At 39.9% G+C, this 19,076-nt stretch overlaps 1 protein-coding gene across 12 annotated transcripts in view; it reads right to left on the bottom strand.

Annotated features, from left to right (window-relative positions):
- Nucleotides 1-19,076, bottom strand: part of PLEKHA5 (pleckstrin homology domain containing A5) — a 244,389-nt gene that overhangs the window by 221,612 nt on the left and 3,701 nt on the right. The gene's annotated exons all lie outside the window — the stretch shown is intronic.

The raw sequence follows: 19,076 nt of genomic DNA, 5'->3' as shown, positions 1-19,076 counted from the left end.
CATAGCTGAAGTACATGATCAGCAGTGTGACCAGGATCAAGTGTGATCCCCTATTTGAGACAGAGGAACCATGAACTTCAAATGGGTTCAGTAACTTTAGGGGCACATGTTCTATACAGATTACAAAAAGGTTCCAACTCTCCACCTCTCCCTATATCCACAACCTTTGTTTTTCTTGTCTGTTTGTTAATTTTTTTATTAAAGTATAGTTGATTTACAATGTTGTGTTCATTACTGCTGTACAGCAAAGTGACTCAGTTATACATATATACATTCTTTTTCATATTCTTTTCCATTATAGTTTATCACAGGATATATATATCTTTTTTTGTGGTACGCGGGCCTCTCACTGTTGTGGCCTCTCCCGTTGCGGAACAGAGGCTCCGGACGCGCAGCTCAGCAGCCATGGCTCACGGGCCTAGCCTCTCCGCAGCATGTGGGATCTTCCCGGACCGGGGCACGAACCTGTGTCCCCTGCATCGGCAGGCGGACTCTCAACCACTGCGCCACCAGGGAAGCCCTATCACAGGATACTGAATATAGTTTCCTGTGCTATACAGTAGGACCTTGTTGTTTATCCATTCTATATATACCAGTTTGCATCTGCTAATCCCAAACTCCCACTCCATCCCTCTCCCCCCGCAACCCCTCCACCTCTGGGCAACCACCAGTCTATTCCCTATGTCCATGGTTCTGTTTCTATTTCATAGATAGGTTCACTTGTGTCATATTTTAGGTTCCACATATAAGTGATATCATATGGCATTTATCTTTCTCTTTCTGATTTACTTAGAATGATAATCTCTAGTTGCATCCATGTTGCTGCAAATGGCATTACTTCATTCTTTCTTTATGGCTGAGTAGCAGTCTATTGTATATATATATACCACATCTTCTTTATCTATTTGTCTGTCGATGGACATTTAGGTTGTTTCCATGTCTTGGCTATTGTGAACAGTGCTGCTACGAACATAGGGTGCATGTATTTTTGAATTATAGTTTTGTCTGGATATATGACCAGGAGTGGGATTGCTGGATCATATGGTAGTTCTACTTTTAGTTTTCTGAGGAACCTCCACACTGTTTTCCACAGTGGCTGCACCAACTTACACTCCCACCAACAGTGTGGGAGGGTTCCCTTTTCTCAACACCCTCTCCAGCATCTGTTATTTGTAGACTTTTTAATGATGGCCATTCTGACAACATTTGCAATGTGATTTTCCAACTTCCCTCAAAAGACAGAGTCTATCTCTCCACTCCTTGAATTCAAGCTGGCCTTGAGACTTTCTTTGGCCAATGGAAAGCAGTGCATGACGCTGCCCCAATTCTGAGCCCAGGCCTCAAGAGACCTGGAGCACTAAGGCTCACTTGCTTGGACACCTGCCTTCACCACGAGAGCAAGCCTGGGCAAGCCTACGGGGAATGAGACCATAGAAGAGAGCCCAGTCATTCCCACAATCTCAGAAAAGACCATCTTAGACCAGCCAAGATCAGCAGAGCCTCCTGCTTGACCCACAGCTGATCTCAGACAAGAATAAATGCAACAGAAACTAGAGGAATTGCCCAGCCAACCCAGGGACCTGTGCTCAGTAATATACAGTGATTATTTTAAGCCTTGGAGTGTGAGGACGGTTTTTTATACAGCAGTAACTGACACAGCAAGATTAATCATATCTATTCAACTTGAATAATCTATTACATTTCTCCTGTAATGTTTTTGAGGATTTGAAGCCAAAAATTGTGAAATATTTTAATCTCAGGGTCTTCTGCAAGAAGGCTTTAATAGCAGGCTGGGTAGATACAGAAAGGATGTAGAACCCCATCAAAAGATTTTATTTCTCTTACCAATAAAAATGCCTGTTTCCAATTCAGAGTTTCTTTTGCAGCTCCACTGAGAAAGGAACAGCAGCTGGACTGAAAATCATTCACATAAGAATAAAGGGGGGGGGGGCTTCCCTGGTGGTGCACTAGTTGAGAATCTGCCTGCTAATGCAGGGGACACGGGTTCGAGCCCTGGTCTGGGAGGATCCCACATGGCGTGGAGCAACTGGGCCCGTGAGCCACAACTACTGGGCCCGTGAGCCACAACTACTGAGCCTGTGCGTCTGGGGCCTGTGCTCCGCAACAAGAGACGCCACCATAGTGAGAGGCCCGTGCACCACGATGAAGAGTGACCCCCGCTTGCCACAACTAGAGAAAGTCCTTGCACAGAAACGAAGACGCAACACAGCAAAAATAAATTAATAAACTCCTACCCCCAACATCTTCTTTAAAAAAAAAAAAAAAAGAATAAAGGGGCTGGGGGTGGGGGCCTGACTTGACATAGTAGAAATCTATATTATTAGGTAAATGTTCAAAATGGACATGGAATTCCTCTGTGTAAGAAAAAAAAAAAAGTCCTTTTATCATTCTTTTCTGAAATACAGAAATTCCTCAGTGTGAACTATTTCTGAGAAATACATCTATTCTTCCAAATATACAAAGGATTTCGTTTGTTTTTTGCACACTGTCTTCTACCCCTCCAAGAGTTTTAAGTAAGTTTTTGAAAGTAGATATAATAAGTAAGCATGCCACCGCCCCTTCCCACTCATCTGGGTGAGCATAAAAGGTTTAGTTGAGTTGAACTGGACTAGGCCTGTCCTGCTTTCTACCCCATGGGGTTGTTCTGAGAATCAAAGGAGAGGGAAGGAGGGGAGAGTATTCAGAAGGAATGTGACCTCGCCTGGCCCACTGCCCACAGCTCAGTCCCAGCCTACTCAGGCCACTACTGGTCATGGGCCGGCCTGGCCAGCCAGCAGCACGGGCCTGAGAGCGCCTGTTTTCCAGCACCGTTGCAGAGCCTGAGTGTCAATACTTGTAAAATATTGTAAAATATGCAATCCCAATTTTCTTATTCTTTTTTATTAATGATAAGGGGTTCAGTTCTTTTATTTCTCCTCCCTCCATCCACTATCTTCTACAGAAAATAATTACTTATTTTACAGTTAAATTCATTTATTTTTTTAAAAAATTATAAAACACATTTCTTAAAAACAGCATTATCCACGTTCAAAACTGCCTTTTCATCATCACTCCTGGGTACGCTGTATCATACACCGCCTTCCTCATAATTCAGTTCCACTGCTTACATGAGAGACCCTACCATTACAATGCCTTGAGTTCTTCACTATCTTGGAGAATATATTCATGCCAGGCCCTGCCTTTTCTCTGCAGCCCTGGACAATAGCTACTTTACTCTTTCAAGAAAGTCTTCCTTAGTGTCACTGGGTATTTCACAAATAAGATGATTTTTAATTCCTAAATCACAGGGCTTTCTTAAATAGAAAACATTTTAAAAACCAAATATGTATATTATTAAATGTACATACACCATCAACAACAAAACTTATTGACCATCATGTGTAATAGTTTCTACCTTCAAGATGTTTAAAATCTGCACACGATGAAGACTTAAAATATTTCTGAACCACAATTAGCAGGCCAGCCATTTTCAACTGTTTTCCAGCATAAATGATCTTGAAGTATGTTGTCTTACATACCCAATGTTATGACCTTGCAAAATAAGTACCCAGGTATTTCATATGTACCCCATGTTTTACAGTTTTTCAAAGTTTATTCACATAGATTAACTCACATCATAAGCCTATAAAGTAGGCAAGACAAGGACTACCCTCTCCATTTTACACATGAAGAAACTGGTTCTTAGTGAGAGTAAGCAATTTTCTCCAAGTTGTATGGTTAATAAAGGTAACGGAGCCAAGGTCTGACCCTTGGCTACTTTCCACTTCACCAGAGTACTCAGTGGCCAGGGGCTTACAGATATGCACACTGTGGTCACAGAACAGAGAGCATGCTCTTCTTGGCCAACCTAACTGGCCTGTAAAGGGCCTAAATCATATTTTGCTCACAACTCCTGACTTCCTAGGTGAATGCACACTAGACTCTATACTGGGCTGTGGACAGGTTAGCACCCCTATTTGTTTTTTTTTTTTTTGGAATAATATTTAATGAGAGGTTATTTACAAATAAAGGAAATCATACCAAAAGACTGAAGATTCACAGTGAAATAAGTTGGTTTTGGTTTTTTTTTTTTCTTTTACATCTAGGAAGAAGTTTAAAAGAATAATTTCTGCAAAATCATTCAGTCACCATTTATAATAAAGAAAAATTTTAAATCTCAAATTACAGAAGTAGAATAAAATGAATCATGAAATATGTAGAATTTTTTTACAGAATTCCAAGTTTAAACAAAGACTAAATAATATTAACACCTTTTTTTTACATCTTTATTGGAGTATAATTGCTTTCCAATGGTGTGTTAGTTTCTGCTTTATAACAAAGTGAATCAGTTATACATATACATATGTTCCCATATCTCTTCCCTCTTGTGTCTCCCTCCCTCCCACCCTCCCTATCCCACCCCTCTAGGTGGTCACAAAGCACCGAGCTGATCTCCCTGTGCTATGCGTCTGCTTCCCACTAGCTATCTATTTTACGTTTTGTAGTGTATATATGTCCATGCCACTCTCTCACTTTGTCACAGCTTACCTTCCCCCTCCCCATATCCTCAAGTCCATTCTCTAGCAGGTCTGTGTCTTTATTCCTGTCTTACCCCTAGGTTCTTCGTGACATTTTTTTTTTCTTAAATTCCATATATATGTGTCAGCATACGGTATTTGTCTTTCTCTTTCTGACTTACTTCACTCTGTATGACAGACTCTAGGTCCATCCACCTCACTACAAATAACTCAGTTTCGTTTCTTTTTATGGCTGAGTAATATTCCATTGTATATATGTACCACATCTTCTTTATCCATTCATCTGTTGATGGACATTTGGGTTGCTTCCATGTCCTGGCTATTGTAAATAGAGCTGCAATGAATATTTTGGTACGACTCTTTTGAATTATGGTTTTCTCAGGGTATATGCCCAGTAGTGGGATTGCTGGGTCATATGGTAGTTCTATTTGTAGTTTTTTAAGGAACCTCCATACTGTCCTCCATAGTGGCTATACCAATTCACATTCCCACCAGCAGTGCAAGAGTGTTCCCTTTTCTCTACATCCTCTCCAGCATTTATTGTTTCTAGATTTTTTGATGGTGGCCATTCTGACTGGTGTGAGATGATATCTCATTGTAGTTTTGATTTGCATTTCTCTAATGATTAATGATGTTGAGCATTCTTTCATGTGTTTGTTGGCAGTCTGTATATCTTCTTTGGAGAAATGTCTATTTACGTCTTCTCCCCATTTTTGGATTGGGTTGTTTGTTTTTTTGTTATTGAGCTGCATGAGCTGCTTATAAATTTTGGAGATTAATCCTTTGTCAGTTGCTTCATTTGCAAATATTTCCTCCCATTCTGAGGGTTGTCTTTTGGTCTTGTTTATAGTTTCCTTTGCTGTAGCACCCCTATTTACACTTATTTTTAAAACACAATAAAACAGGGAAAAAATAAGCTTTACTAAGATGTAAGACACAGGGGCTTCCCTGGTGGCACAGTGGTTGAGAGTCCGCCTGCCGATGTAGGTGACACGGGTTCGTGCCCTGGTCCGGGAAAATCCCACATGCTGCGGAGCGGCTGGGCCCGTGAGTCATGGCCACTGAGCCTGCACGTCTAGAGCCTGTGCTCCACAACGGGAGAGGCCACAACAGTGAGAGGCCCACGTACCACAAAAAAAAAAAAAAAAAAAAGTATGACACAGACTGACAACAATACACGTATATAATCTATAAATAAATAGACATATAATGAGAGTATATAACCAAAAATGTTCTACTTATCAGGGTGCACAGCAAAAATACCTTGGAGAGCTCTAATAAGCTAACTGGCTCAGATATCAAAAATACAAAAAAGTACATAATGACATAAATCATTAAGAAAAATAGCAATAGAAAAATAGAGAAAATATATGGAAGAGGCAATTTGTAGAAGAGACTCAAATAGGCAACAAACAGAGGGAAAGATGACAAGCATGGCCAAAACCAACAACGCGCAAATTCAAACAAGATACCATTTTTGTCCATTGGATTACTCAAAACTTAAGGCTGGTAACACCAAGTGCTGGCAAGGATACAGGAGACAATAATCCTACACACTGCATCATGCGAGGATAAGATGGTAAAGATTTTTTGGAAGTTGGCCTAACTGTAAACCACAAATAGCAAAACCACAAATTAATCTGAACGTGACTGTCGAAGGGCTCCAATAGTTGGACCAACTCTAATTCCAAAAGGAATTTAGGGGGTGAATGCCCTGTTTTCATTTGGGGCTTTCTGATTCATTATGTAGTTTTGCACAATGTGTCACTTTCTACCACTTTCCTATTTTTTGTGTGTGACTCCATGAACTTAATGAAAAATACTGCTTTTCATTAATCTTATAATTATGCATTTTAATCACTTCAATATTTTCAGACCCTATTTATGGTGTTTAGCAGGATTTTACTACGTTTATCAAAAGCTAAAATACGTATACAGCCTAACTCAGCAATTTCCACATCTATTTTATAAAAACATTTGCATACGGCCACAGTTTATGTATAAGTACGTTCATGACAACATTTTTAGAAACTGAGAAAAAAAATGGAAAAAGACTAAATGTCCAACTAAATAATGTCCAGCTAAATAATTAATGAATATTTTGTAGCTACTGAAAGAACGGTGTTGACTTCTAAGTACTAATACGAAAAGATCTAAGGTATTAAATAAAAAGGAAAAGTCAAAGAATTGTACATATAGGACAAGCTCATTTTGGTAAAAATAAATGAATGTATGCATGTATAGGTATGCAAAGAAGGGGGAGGAGGACACACACCAAACTGCTGACATGCACAGAACCTCCTCTGGGGGAGCAGAGTATGGGGTGAGAGGGAAAAGCATAAAAGAGACTCCGCACTACTGTATCAGGAGGAAAGAATAATAACATTTTCCTATAAGTCTCCCTCAGAATGCCTGTTAGGAACCTGGCCGCACAGCAGGAGGTGAGCGCCGGGACAGCGAGTGAAGCTTCATCTGCCGCTCCCCATCGCTCCCCATCGCTCGCGTTACCGCCTGAACCACACCCCCACCCCATCCGTGGAAAGACTGTCTTCCATGAAAGCGGTCCCTAGTGCCAAAGAGGCTGGGGACCATTGGCATAGGCCATAGTGCCTACTCTTAAATACTGCCACTGATAATACTGGTTAAATCACATGAGTAAATCCAAGGGTCAAGTTCACAACTCAGTCAAGCTCTTAAAATCACACACTCACACATGCAAATACGTATATATGTGAGATTATGTCTCCATTCATCTAGCCATCCACCCACCCATACTCTGACCTTGGGCACTAGTATAGGTACTTGCTCCTCATCTGTGAACCCTGCTACAGCTTTTTCACTCAGCAATGGGAAAGAGCAGTCCTGGTGTGAAATACGGGTATCTTGCAAACTAATCTAGCACAAGATGCCAATTATTGATATCTTTTTTTTTTTTTTTTTTTGCAGTATGCGGGCCTCTCACTATTGTGGCCTCTCTCGTTGCAGAGCACAGGCTCCGAACGCGCAGGCTCAGCAGCCATGGCTCACGGGCCTAGCCGCTCCGCGGCATGTGGGATCTTCCCGGACCGGGGCACGAATCCGTGTCCCCTGCATCGGCAGGCGTACCCTCAACCACTGTACCACCAGGGAAGCCCAATTATTGATATCTTATACTACCAGTTGTATTAACTGTCAGTACGAAACCAGGATGAATAAAAGCTTAAGGCTCACTTTACTCAAGTACTCCAATGTTTTTAAAGTATTTGGGCTTACATGTAAGCTCTTGAATTGCCTTTCATGTTTACGTTTGTGGCTTTATGATATAAATTCAGATATTAAATTAAGGATGGTAAATACACCATTATACCAACCTCCTCACCTAAGCCCTTGCAAACGTCACTGACTTGTCACAATACGCTTTCCTACTGATCCAGAAGTTGATCTCCAAATTTTTCTAAACACAGTGCTCCAAAGAGCTATTGCTCATCAATCAGACTTGCAATGCTAGTTGAAACTTATTTACTATTTCTGGTAATCCATTACATCAACGGTCTGCAATGAACCACATCTCCTGGTATTCACAGGCTTGTGTAATTCTCTCCCACTTTTGATTTTGGCCTTGGTCATGTGACTTGCTTTGACCAACAGGACATGAGCAAGCATAATGCAAGCAGAGGTTTGATAAACGCTTGCACCCAGGGGCTTGTCTTTTTGGAACGTTCCCTCTTAGAAGCCAGCTGCGTTGTTAACAAGAAACTCTAGATAGACTACTAAGTGATGAGAGGCCACAAGGAGAGAAGACACGGAATATTCCAGCCAAGTTGCAGCTGAATGTATCTGCAGGAGGGCCCTCAGTTATATCACAGGAAATAGAACAGCCTAGCTGAGCCCAGTCAACCCAAAGAAAGGTGAGAAATTATAAATCATTGTTGTTTTAAGCCACTAAGTTTTGGGATAGTTGGTTATGTAGCAACAGATAAAGACTAATCCCTATTCCAAACTCTCCGAATCACTAATGACAACCCACACAGATTCTCCATCAGTTACCTTCAAATTTCATCTGTCCGGAGTATCTATTGTAGGTATGGAGAAACAGGGGCACTTTTATACACTTCATATACTAAGGGGAGAACGTAACTTTGTACAAATCTCTTAGAGGGCAATTTGGCAAAATGTTAAGTAATGAACCTTTTAAAAAGCTCATACCCTATCCCAATAATTCCAAGTCTAGGAAACAGACATGCATATGTTATATAAGGATTTTTCTCACAGCGAAAAGTTGGAAACAACATAGCCATCTAAAAATAGAGGGATGATTAAACTATTATATATTCATAAGATAAAACATCAGTTATTAAAAAATCTTCCATTGAATATATAATGACATAAGGACACACGATATAACTTTAATGAAAACAGCATTCGACACAGTACTAGCAATAAGATCCAAATCTTTAAAAATATTTTTGCATATATACAGAAATATTAATAGAAATTCTCTCTGCATAATGAGACCAGGTGATTTTATTTTCTCCTTCTTTATACTCTTCAGTTTTTTCCAAATGTTTTACTTCTATAATCAGAAAGAAACACTTAACATTATAAAACAGGTTGAAAAAAGGACACACACTAAACACAGATTTGGAATCATTCTCTGACATTTCTTTACTAAATTTTTTTAAATGCCATCATTATTAGATGCATCTATATTCTGTGATAGATTAAATTTTTTAAAATAAAACTGGAACAGATGAATTTTCAAACAGAGAAAAAAAAATGACACTAAGATTAACAAGTTACTTTCTCTCCACCATTGCTTTGTATACTATGAAAAATGAGCAAGGAGTAATTCCTTGTTTCTTCTGAAGACTCTGCTATTCTGTCCTATTTTACTAAGTTTTAAATTTTAGGTTAAACAGCTTCATTGTAAATATTTAATAAAATGGGTATTATATGCACCTTCAACCAAGTTCAGCAAAAGCTGATGGAATTCACTCAATATGAAGTCTAAAACTATTTTTCATCTCAGAGGCAAATTCTCTCTTTTGAAGACCATGTCTATTCCAAAGAAATAATATGTGTAAAGAATCTTAGTCACTTGGAAGGGACAGGGGCGGCGGTGGGGGGGGTTGGGCGGTGGTGGTGGAAAGCATGTAGAACATCCCCGGGAGGCATGTAGCAAGCAAGTTTGGGTAGCATTACTCAAGCACTGACACTGTGTGGGAATTATTTTCTGAAGTGGCCAGTGATTTCAGAAGAACCAGAGGGAATCCCTGGCCCACTGTAGCAGGGTGGAGGTTTTGATCACAGTGAGGCTGTACTGTCACTTGTACCAAATCGAAGTTGGTTTCCTCAATCCCCCTTGCTCAAGGTAGCCAGTATAGGACTGGTTTCTATTGTTTCTTCCTCAGAATTTAACTCTTCCTCTTCATTCTCCAGGGTCCAGGCCTGAACCACCCTGCATGTATCTTCAACTACTTCTTCTTCAATGGAAGGCAGAAAGCATCCTTGAAAATCATTGATAATATCACTTCTTAGGAAGTCTGCAGATGCTCAGGTTCATGGCCTTCCTGGCCTTTAGCACTGTGCACTGTATACAAGGGAGAAGCAGGAGATCTCTGATCATGCAGCCTTTCACACCCTGACTTCCTACGTGACCAGGCCATCCTCTCTCATCACACAGTTTCTTGGAAGGCTGGTTGATAATAATCTTGGCTTCAGCCAAGGACAGAAAATTAGTGAAGACCAGAGGGCCAGTCTTCACTCCAGCAATGGGCATGTAATACAAGGTGGTCAAAGTCCTTGTCTAAGATTTTTTTTTATTGAGGAATAGAGAAGAAACCTTATCTTTTGGGTTAAAAAGCTAAAAGGGTGTAATTCGGGGCCATGGGCAAACATTTTTATGGTTAAGTGGAGAAAAGCTTTCTAAAGTGAAAAAAGGTGAGTGAGGAAGGGTCTTGAAGGATTCACTTGTGTCACTCCTGGAACTAATGTGGGAAAAGAGTTTGCTTTTGCTTGTAATAGTTGGCTTTGGGTCACTGACATTTACAACAATATGAATCCTGACTAGATGACAAGTGAGATGCAGAAAAGTGACCTGGGATGTTCAGATTTGGGCAATGACTTGTTTTTCTTACAATCTGTAATAGGTCTTCATTTCAAACATCTCATTGCCTATTATGTGTCAAGTGCTGGAAACATAAAGATGATATGACACAGTCTCTGCCTTCAAGGAGTTAACAGTCCAGAGGGATTCTCTTGGGTGTTTCTGAAATTACTGGCCACTTCAGAGAATAATTCCCAAATAGCTAGGAGGCTACTTCTAAGTAACCAAGGAATTCTCTGCGTGGCTCTGAAATGTCTGTCACCTGTACCTCGTGAGGACTAATTTCTATTTCTCTCAGGCCTCTCTAGGACCCACTGAGTTCAGTGGTCTACACTTGCTTTACTCATACTTTACTCATACCATCTGACAGTATATCTCCCCCGTTCTCCAAACTACAGCAGCCTGAACTGTGAACATTTCTAAATGGAAATGGCATGGTCAGTGGCAAGGTCTGGGATTCAGCTGTCTCCCAACAGCCCTCACAGGTCCCTGCATTATCTTGGCTTGATCCTGGATCTGGTCCCACTATCAGGCCTCTGAGCAGATCCTATCTGTCTCCTGGAGGAGAATCGCATAAGCCAAACTCAAGAAACAGCTGACTTCCTAATTCATATTGGGACAGACAGATGTCACATAAAGAGAATATTTAAATTTCACAAAGAGCCACATTACAAGGTTTCTGAATAGCATGGAATGAAGTTGAGTGTCATCATCAAAATTCATCAATCAACAAATATTTACTGAGGAACTACTATGAGAAAAGTTTAAGCTGAGGGACTAAAAACACAGCAATGAACGAGCTGCTTTTCATGAAGCTTACCTACCATAAGGAGTGTAGGCAAACAGGTATTAAGCAAGCATTGACCTCATTTTAAAACATGCTTTTTCAATATACTGTTTCTGAATTAAGGATCAAGGGGTTTACTTAATATGGTTATGTCTCTCCCCTCTGAAAAGCTGTTACTATTATTAAATCAATGGCACTGATAATCGCTGGCAGCTTAAAAGAAATATGGGGTTACACAATTAAATATTTAATCATGATCCTGTTAAGTGTTAAAAGGAAATATAAGGAGAGAATCTGATGAGGGAGAGAACTTACACTGGAGGGGCTCCACTAGGCCCCCAAAGTCTCACCTTCACACAACAGTCAGACTGACCCTTTCAAAGGGCGAAGCCAGACCACGCATCTCCTCCTCTGCTCAGACCTGCGACGGCTCCCACATCTCCTCATGTAACAGCCAATTACATCAACCAAGGAGGCTGCCACACAGCTGGGCTCTTCCTTCTCTGATTCCACTGTCTTTTTCTCCCACACCCATCCCTCTTCACTCCTCTCCTGATCCTACACACCTTGCTCTAATTTTTTTCCTACAGCATTTATATATTCTTACATACCATAAAAGTTATATTTTCTTTGTCTGATATTCTCTCCTCCACCATCCCAGTCCCCAGAAGGGTAAAGTTGTTTGGTCTATTTTGTTTAATGATTGTACCTAATTGCTAAGGCACATAATTATGAGTTCAAAATGTATTGAAGAGAAGTGAAGGGAAAAAATGCATCAGTGAAAGATTGAGTAATTGGAAGACCTTGCCACTGGGACTGGAGTAACAGTCAAAATCAATTGGCTTAACCTTGCTCTCTACTAGATAGTAGAGAGTAACTTCTGCTGCAGCTTTTCTCCTTTTTCTAAATTTCCACATCACACCAACCCCACCCCAAGTCTTTCTTTAGCTATAGCAACGCTTTCACTCAGGTTATGGTCCAATCTCAAGCCCAAGATGCTATCAATTCATCTTTCAGGTGACTTTGCACTGCTCTGTTCTCATTACTCTGTGGGGTTTCACAGCTGAGCTTTCAGAGGAAGGGTTATTCCTTATGTTTGTGAGAAAGGCCTCTTCCACACTGGGCCGAGTCCTCACAATACATCTGCTCAAAGCATGATGTATACTTCATAGCATTTATCAGTCTACGACTATATGTTTGTGATTATGATACTGCGTCTCTCTCCTTAATTTAACTATAAGCTCCTTAAGAGCAAGGTCCATGTCTGTTTCGTTCATAAAACCTAAAGCACTTGGCACACAGTACTCAGTAAGTGTTTGTTGAATGAATAATTGGATGGATGAATATGACATTCCTGGCTTGGATCTACATACTGTTTGGAGATAATTAGGTAGCTGAGATAGCATTTTGTGGGGGCAGGGGGGAGGGGGGTGGTTTGTATTTCTTATTCATGAGGGAGGAATAGAAGATAATGTCGGGAGTCCTTTGGAAAGGCCAGATTTTAGCCACCTAAAATGCTATGCCCTCTCAAGATAAGCAGCTCAAAAACCAAACCATCATTAACACCTCCACCTAGCGCTCCCCCCAACCACCTATTCCCTTATTCTGGTCAAGGGTACCAATCATTCTTGTAGCCACTCAGACACAAAGGCTTCTGTGTAACTTTTGACCTCTCTTTCTCTGACAACCTCCCAGCTCAGCAAGACTCCCAAGGCCTGTCAACTCCTCTTCAGTATCTTTGATCAATGGCCTCCTTCCTTTCCATTCCCACTGCTACCAAGTTGGTTCCAGCAACTAACTCCCAGGTTACAGCGACAGACCCAGGATGGGACTCCTCGATTCCAGGTTTGCCCCTTTCTAACCCAAGCTGCCTATATTAAAATCTCCCTTAAAACCTTCACTTTAAGCTATTAATGCTATACCAAAAAACACCTGCAGTGGGCTTGCCTAGAAATAAAAATCTCAGCCTTTTATTCAAAGACCAGACACAACAACAAACAGTACTCCTAACAGCATTCCTCGTCTGACTTCCCATTATCCTAGCATTTTCTAATCACCAGCATATTATACATGTCCCCACCCCCATGAATTTATGTTATCAGTCATCTATCTCAACCCATCTGAATTCCATCCATGCCCTTAAGGCTTAGCTCAACTCCTGCCTCTTCCTTCAAGCCTTTCCACGTCAGCCCGGCCTAAGTAAGCTCCTTCCTCCTCTGACTTCTTAAAACACCGTCTGATGGACAACCAGCATCAATTTTTTTTTTTTTTTTTTTTTGCGGTACACGGGTCTCTCACTGTTGTGGCCTCTCCGGTTGCGGAGCACAGGCTCCAGACGCGCAGGCTCAGCGGCCATGGCTCACGGGCCCAGCCGCTCCGCGGCATGTGGGATCTTCCCGGAAAGGGGCACGAACCCGCATCCCCTGCATCAGCAGGCGGACTCTCAACCACTGCGCCACCAGGGAAGCCCCAGCATCATTTTTTATATTAACTCCAATTTACGCATACACATCTATACAAGTAAATTTTCACCATTAACCCCAACTTCTACATTATCTGTTACAGAAAAATGAAAAGGTCCCAGGAGAGAGTATTGGCCCACAAGTGCTGAGAAACCTCTTGTCTTTGTAGAACAGACAGAGGTGCCTAGACGGGGATGTTTACATCCTACCGGTCTTCAAGGCCTCCAACTCTTTGACTCTTCCAACCAATTCTTTTTCTACTCCCCATTTCTTCCCCCTTCCTAAACTACACCAGCTTTGAGAATAAGAAGAAAACAAAGAAAGAGGTCTATCAACATTAGGGGAAAATCATTTGAGAAATCCAGAAAGGGCTCTCCAAATGCAATCACTTGAGTTGTGGGGACTCCTCTGTTCTACCCTGATTAACTCCTCGGGAGGGTGGAGGCCAGCATCATCAGTACAGACACCATTTACTCAGAGGCTCATTGGATGCTGGCATTAAGCTATAGGCAGGCACTACAAGAAAGCACTGAGCGGGGCCTGGTCCTGGGGCTAAAAAGGACAATGAGATTCCAGATAAAATTCACTGAGGTTGGAAATCCTGTCACCCCACCCTTGAAACTTAAACACATTTTATCACTGAAACACTGTTCTTTATGGTAAACTTTCCTAATCTGCCACAAAACACTCTGCTTTTCTTTTATGAAGACGCCATTTTAAAATTACATGTTTGTTCCATGTTTTGTTTTAACGTCTCTTTTTCCTACTAGATTGTAGGATCCAGGAAGGCCGGGTCTCAGTTGTATCACCAAACACCTAGAACAGTGTCTAGCACTCTTCAGTGGATGTAAAGGAAGGACCAAATTCCAAGGTTCTACTAAAATAATACTAGTCAACAGGTTTTTAGGGGGTGAAACAAGCTTCTATTTGTAGGTTGGCCTACTAACCTAACCATTGTACTTATTTCTCTGAAATGATATTTCTGTCCCCAAGCAACCTACTTATGGAGAGACACATACTATAGGATCTGTTTATACCGCCCTGTATTTTTAGGTCTAGAAGGGTTTCAGCCCAGAGACCTTAATTTGAATGCTAGTGACTCATAGTGAAACTATATGACCTACAACAGGCCCTTAACCTCGTTAAGCTTCAGTTTCATCCTGAAACAGGGGTGGTGGCGGGGAGAAAAAGAAAACTAGGGGCTACTGTGAGGATTAAATTCACTGGATGCTGTGTTGAAGTGCCTCACACTAACCAAGTTCATGGGGCCCACACCATCTCCCTTTTTTAATACACTGCATGCTTTTCTCTATACTACAAACTCCTTGAAGGTTGCAGTCATAGTTCAATTGTTATGCTGTACCTATCGAATCAGCATGAAGTGCTTTACACATGTAAGGATTACTTATTCTGGGACTTCCCTGGTGGCCCAGTGGTTAAGACTCCAGGCTCCCAATGCAGGGGGCCTGGGTTCGATCCCTGGTCAGGGAACTAGATCACACACACATGCCACAACTAAGAGTCCGCATACCACAACTAAGGAGCCCGCCTGCTGACCCAGCACAACAAAATAAATAAATAAAATTTAAAATTTTTTAAAAAAAGGATTACTTATTCCAAAAACTCTGTTATGAATACAAAAAAGATGTACAACATCCAGGAATTGTTCTGAAACATTGTGTTGCTATGTCTAATTATAATATTATAGTACTACTATACCAAACAATTTAAAATATCAAATATATTGCAATATATTCTCACATTCTCGTGGCAACTATGTTACGTCTTCACTCATAGTTTGAATTGTGATAATCTGTGAAGAAACAGATTTTCCTCTCACTTGCAACCTTAAATGGCTATTTCATACTAGAATTCCCATCATCGCAGGTTAGTTTGAAATTCTAAGCACACATTAGACCCAACTATAGCAGATACTGAAATGAAACTTCATTAGTCAAAAATCAAACACTGCTCTATTTGCATATCTAAGAAAAAGTTCAATTTTCAGAACTTAACATTTTAAATCAAGAAAAAAGCAATATGGGGGCTTCCCTGGGGCTCAGTCGTTGAGAATCCGCCTGCCGATGCAGGGGACACGGGTTCGTGCCCCGGTCCAGGAAGATCCCACATGCTGCGTAGCAGCTGGGCCCGTGAGCCATGGCCACTGAGCCTGCACGTCCGGAGCCTGTGCTCCGCAACGGGAGAGGCCACAACAGTGAGAGGCCCGCGTACCACAGAAAAAAAAAAAAAAAAAAGAAAGAAAAAAGCAATATGAAAATATAACCTCACAAAATTTACATACTACTTTATTACCCTGCAAAGACATTTTTTGATCCCCAAACCTGCCACATAAGACAATGACCTCTAAATAATTAGAACAAAGTTTCTCACTATTAGGAGAGCACTGTTTTAAGATTTACTTAGCCCTTTAAATTAACCATCTTAAAGCTTTGAAGCACAAAGTAATAGTCAATGACACATCCATTTTAAGCTACCATGACCTGTCATTACAGGTTCATTAAGTAATATTTCAAGGAGTAAGCAGAAAGTTTTATAACCTTCAAATATATAAGATTATTTTCTGTACTTTACGAGCTAAGTTATTTGAATATTTAAAGCTACACTTTATAAATTATAAAAATCACTGGCAATTTTCAGCATTCTTCCTAAAGATAAAAAGCATGAATTAAGTGTTAAAAAGCAATATGGAAACACTAATCAAATTCAAACTCTGTGTATATATATTTACACACACACACAAGTAATAAAATAATTTAGAGGCTGGTTAGCTTAAAGCAAGCTTTTCTCATAAAAATTTAAAGCTAAATATTTATCTTTATAATACAGAATTTTCAAATTTTAATATTTTCTGGCCAAACTGATTTAAAGTAAAATACCTTCTCTATATTATATATTCTGTTTCCGAACTGTAGACTTTTATGAAAGAACCAATTTCAAAAACTGTATAAAGTAAACTGATTATCCAGCTCAAATCTATACAACTCAACTCTGATCAGCTCCTCTGCTGACATTAGTTAGCACTGTTAACTGCGTGCACACAGCTCTCCCTGGAAGATAAGTACACAAAACACAAAATGCAGCAACAGAAAGACAGCAAGCACAACACAGCTCTGGCTCTGCTTAGACTTATCTATGGTTATCTGCACAAAGCTTAAAGAGGGAGATTAAACAGTTAACCGGGATAGGAAAGCTAAGTAACTTTCCACATTTCCCACATTATCTCTTCTTGGCGCTGTGAGTTCATTATTTTGTAGAATACTGTAAATTCCCAGAATAGTATAAAATTCAAAGAAATTTGAAAGTGGGCTGGAATTGAGAAGTTATCTTTTCCAGCCAGCCAAATTTAAAGACAGGAAGACAGAGCTCCAACGTGTTAGAGGGTCAAGGCCTGCCTTCCAACTCTTCCCCACAAGAGTGTTCTTCTCCTGAATGCCCACAGGGATGCAGTCGTTGGTACCAAAATACTATGCAAAGATAAATTCTTCTTCTGCCATTTTGAACAAACACCAACATTTGTTCAGGAGAGAAATAATCTGAGCGTTAAATGTACTTCACTTGGGAACTAAAGTAGAAACAACTCAAGTTCTTTCAGTCTCTTTCAGTTCTTGCTCTGGGAGCCTCCCAGGAACGCAGGATTAGGAATAACAAGATGGTCAATGTGTCTTTTATTGGCCTTTCATCTTCCCTCTTCCCCTGTGAATAAAATCCACCCTGCTCACTATATCTATCACCTGTTTTTCTTATAATTTGAGCAGTAACCTCCTTCCTTCATCTAAAAAAGAACCAACAATGAGAAATATATCCACCAACAGTCATCACTTTCCTACTGAAGACTCCTATCCTTTCTCCTACTCTGAACATTCTAAATATAGTTCATGTTCCTGCTGTTTCTCATCTTGCTGTCTTTGCAGACCATAAATTCCAAAGGCATGTTTCTGTTGTTTTATTGTGTGGTGTGACAATGGAAAGAGTAATTCTTCTGACTACATCCACGATTAAAATGAGATTCAGACGTGGTAACATATGTGAAAGCACTCTGTAAATTGTGAAGTTTAAGATAAAAGTAGTGCCCCTATTATATTAGAATGATCAGGCATCTGTAATTGCTCATAACAACACAAGTAAGTAAAAAATTTCTAGGAAATTACAGCCCACATTAGAGATTTAACTAATCTTAAAAGAAATTAGTCTTCTGATATAACCCAGAAAGGAAAGGTAGTAGCACCCAACATCCAGCAAATCATTTATTTGTCAATGGTTATTTTACTTGAAGTTTAATGAGTGTATATTTCTAAAATATGCTCAATTTTAGAACAAATTACCTTCATAATATAAATTCTTTATTGCTACTTTTGGACACAATGATTGGCTGTCTATCAATACCACATGATTAAAACCCACTAGTTTAAAAATGTATCCTGAGTTAAAGTAAAATTATTACCACTTTCTTAATATTGTCCTCATTTGCCTGAGAAACTTACTTAGGCATGACACTCAAGAAACTCTAATCAAAACGGCTAGTAAAACAAAAGAAAACTCAGTCTTTCTAACAGCCTACTTCTAAATTAAAACACACATATTTGGCCCACACAGAATAATAACATTTTGTACTGTCAAACATTCATCTAAGAACGTACACATTCACCGACATTTAAATAATATTGAGAATTGTAATGTTACTCCTATTCTGTAGATCAGCTAGGCTTAAGGTACAGTAGTTAAAATTATACTGGATAAAAATAAATGAACTCCACCAAAAAAACTGTCTTTCTTCAGAAATATCAATACTTTGTCCAGAAAAAAAAAGAAGCATCCCTTTTCATGACAATACAAACTCACTTTAATTCAGGATAAAAATAACCACTAGAAAAAATACTTGGTGACTCTGCACTTTACTCATGCCTTTATTTTTTAGGCCATCTAACAATGCACAGCACAATCTCCAAATAAAAGATGTAAATTAAACATATCCAGAGAAGGACCACATCATGAAACTATACTCCATTCCTGTATCTTAGTTCTGCTTTCTCTATTTCTATATCCAAAAGAGCAAGCATAGCTAATACTATACATATCCCTTAACATTTTATGTAAATATCATTCTAAAAAATGTTAAAACCATATAGGTAATTATAATTTAGTGAAGTACGGCATCATCTTTAAAATGGCACTCAGCAAAATAC

Source organism: Delphinapterus leucas, chromosome 11 (genome assembly GCF_059928025.1).
Source record: "Delphinapterus leucas isolate spDelLeu-1000000601 "Yukka" chromosome 11, BTC_Dleu_Yukka2, whole genome shotgun sequence".
NCBI classification, from domain to species: domain Eukaryota; kingdom Metazoa; phylum Chordata; class Mammalia; order Artiodactyla; family Monodontidae; genus Delphinapterus; species Delphinapterus leucas.
This window is presented reverse-complemented; position numbering and strand designations above follow the sequence as displayed.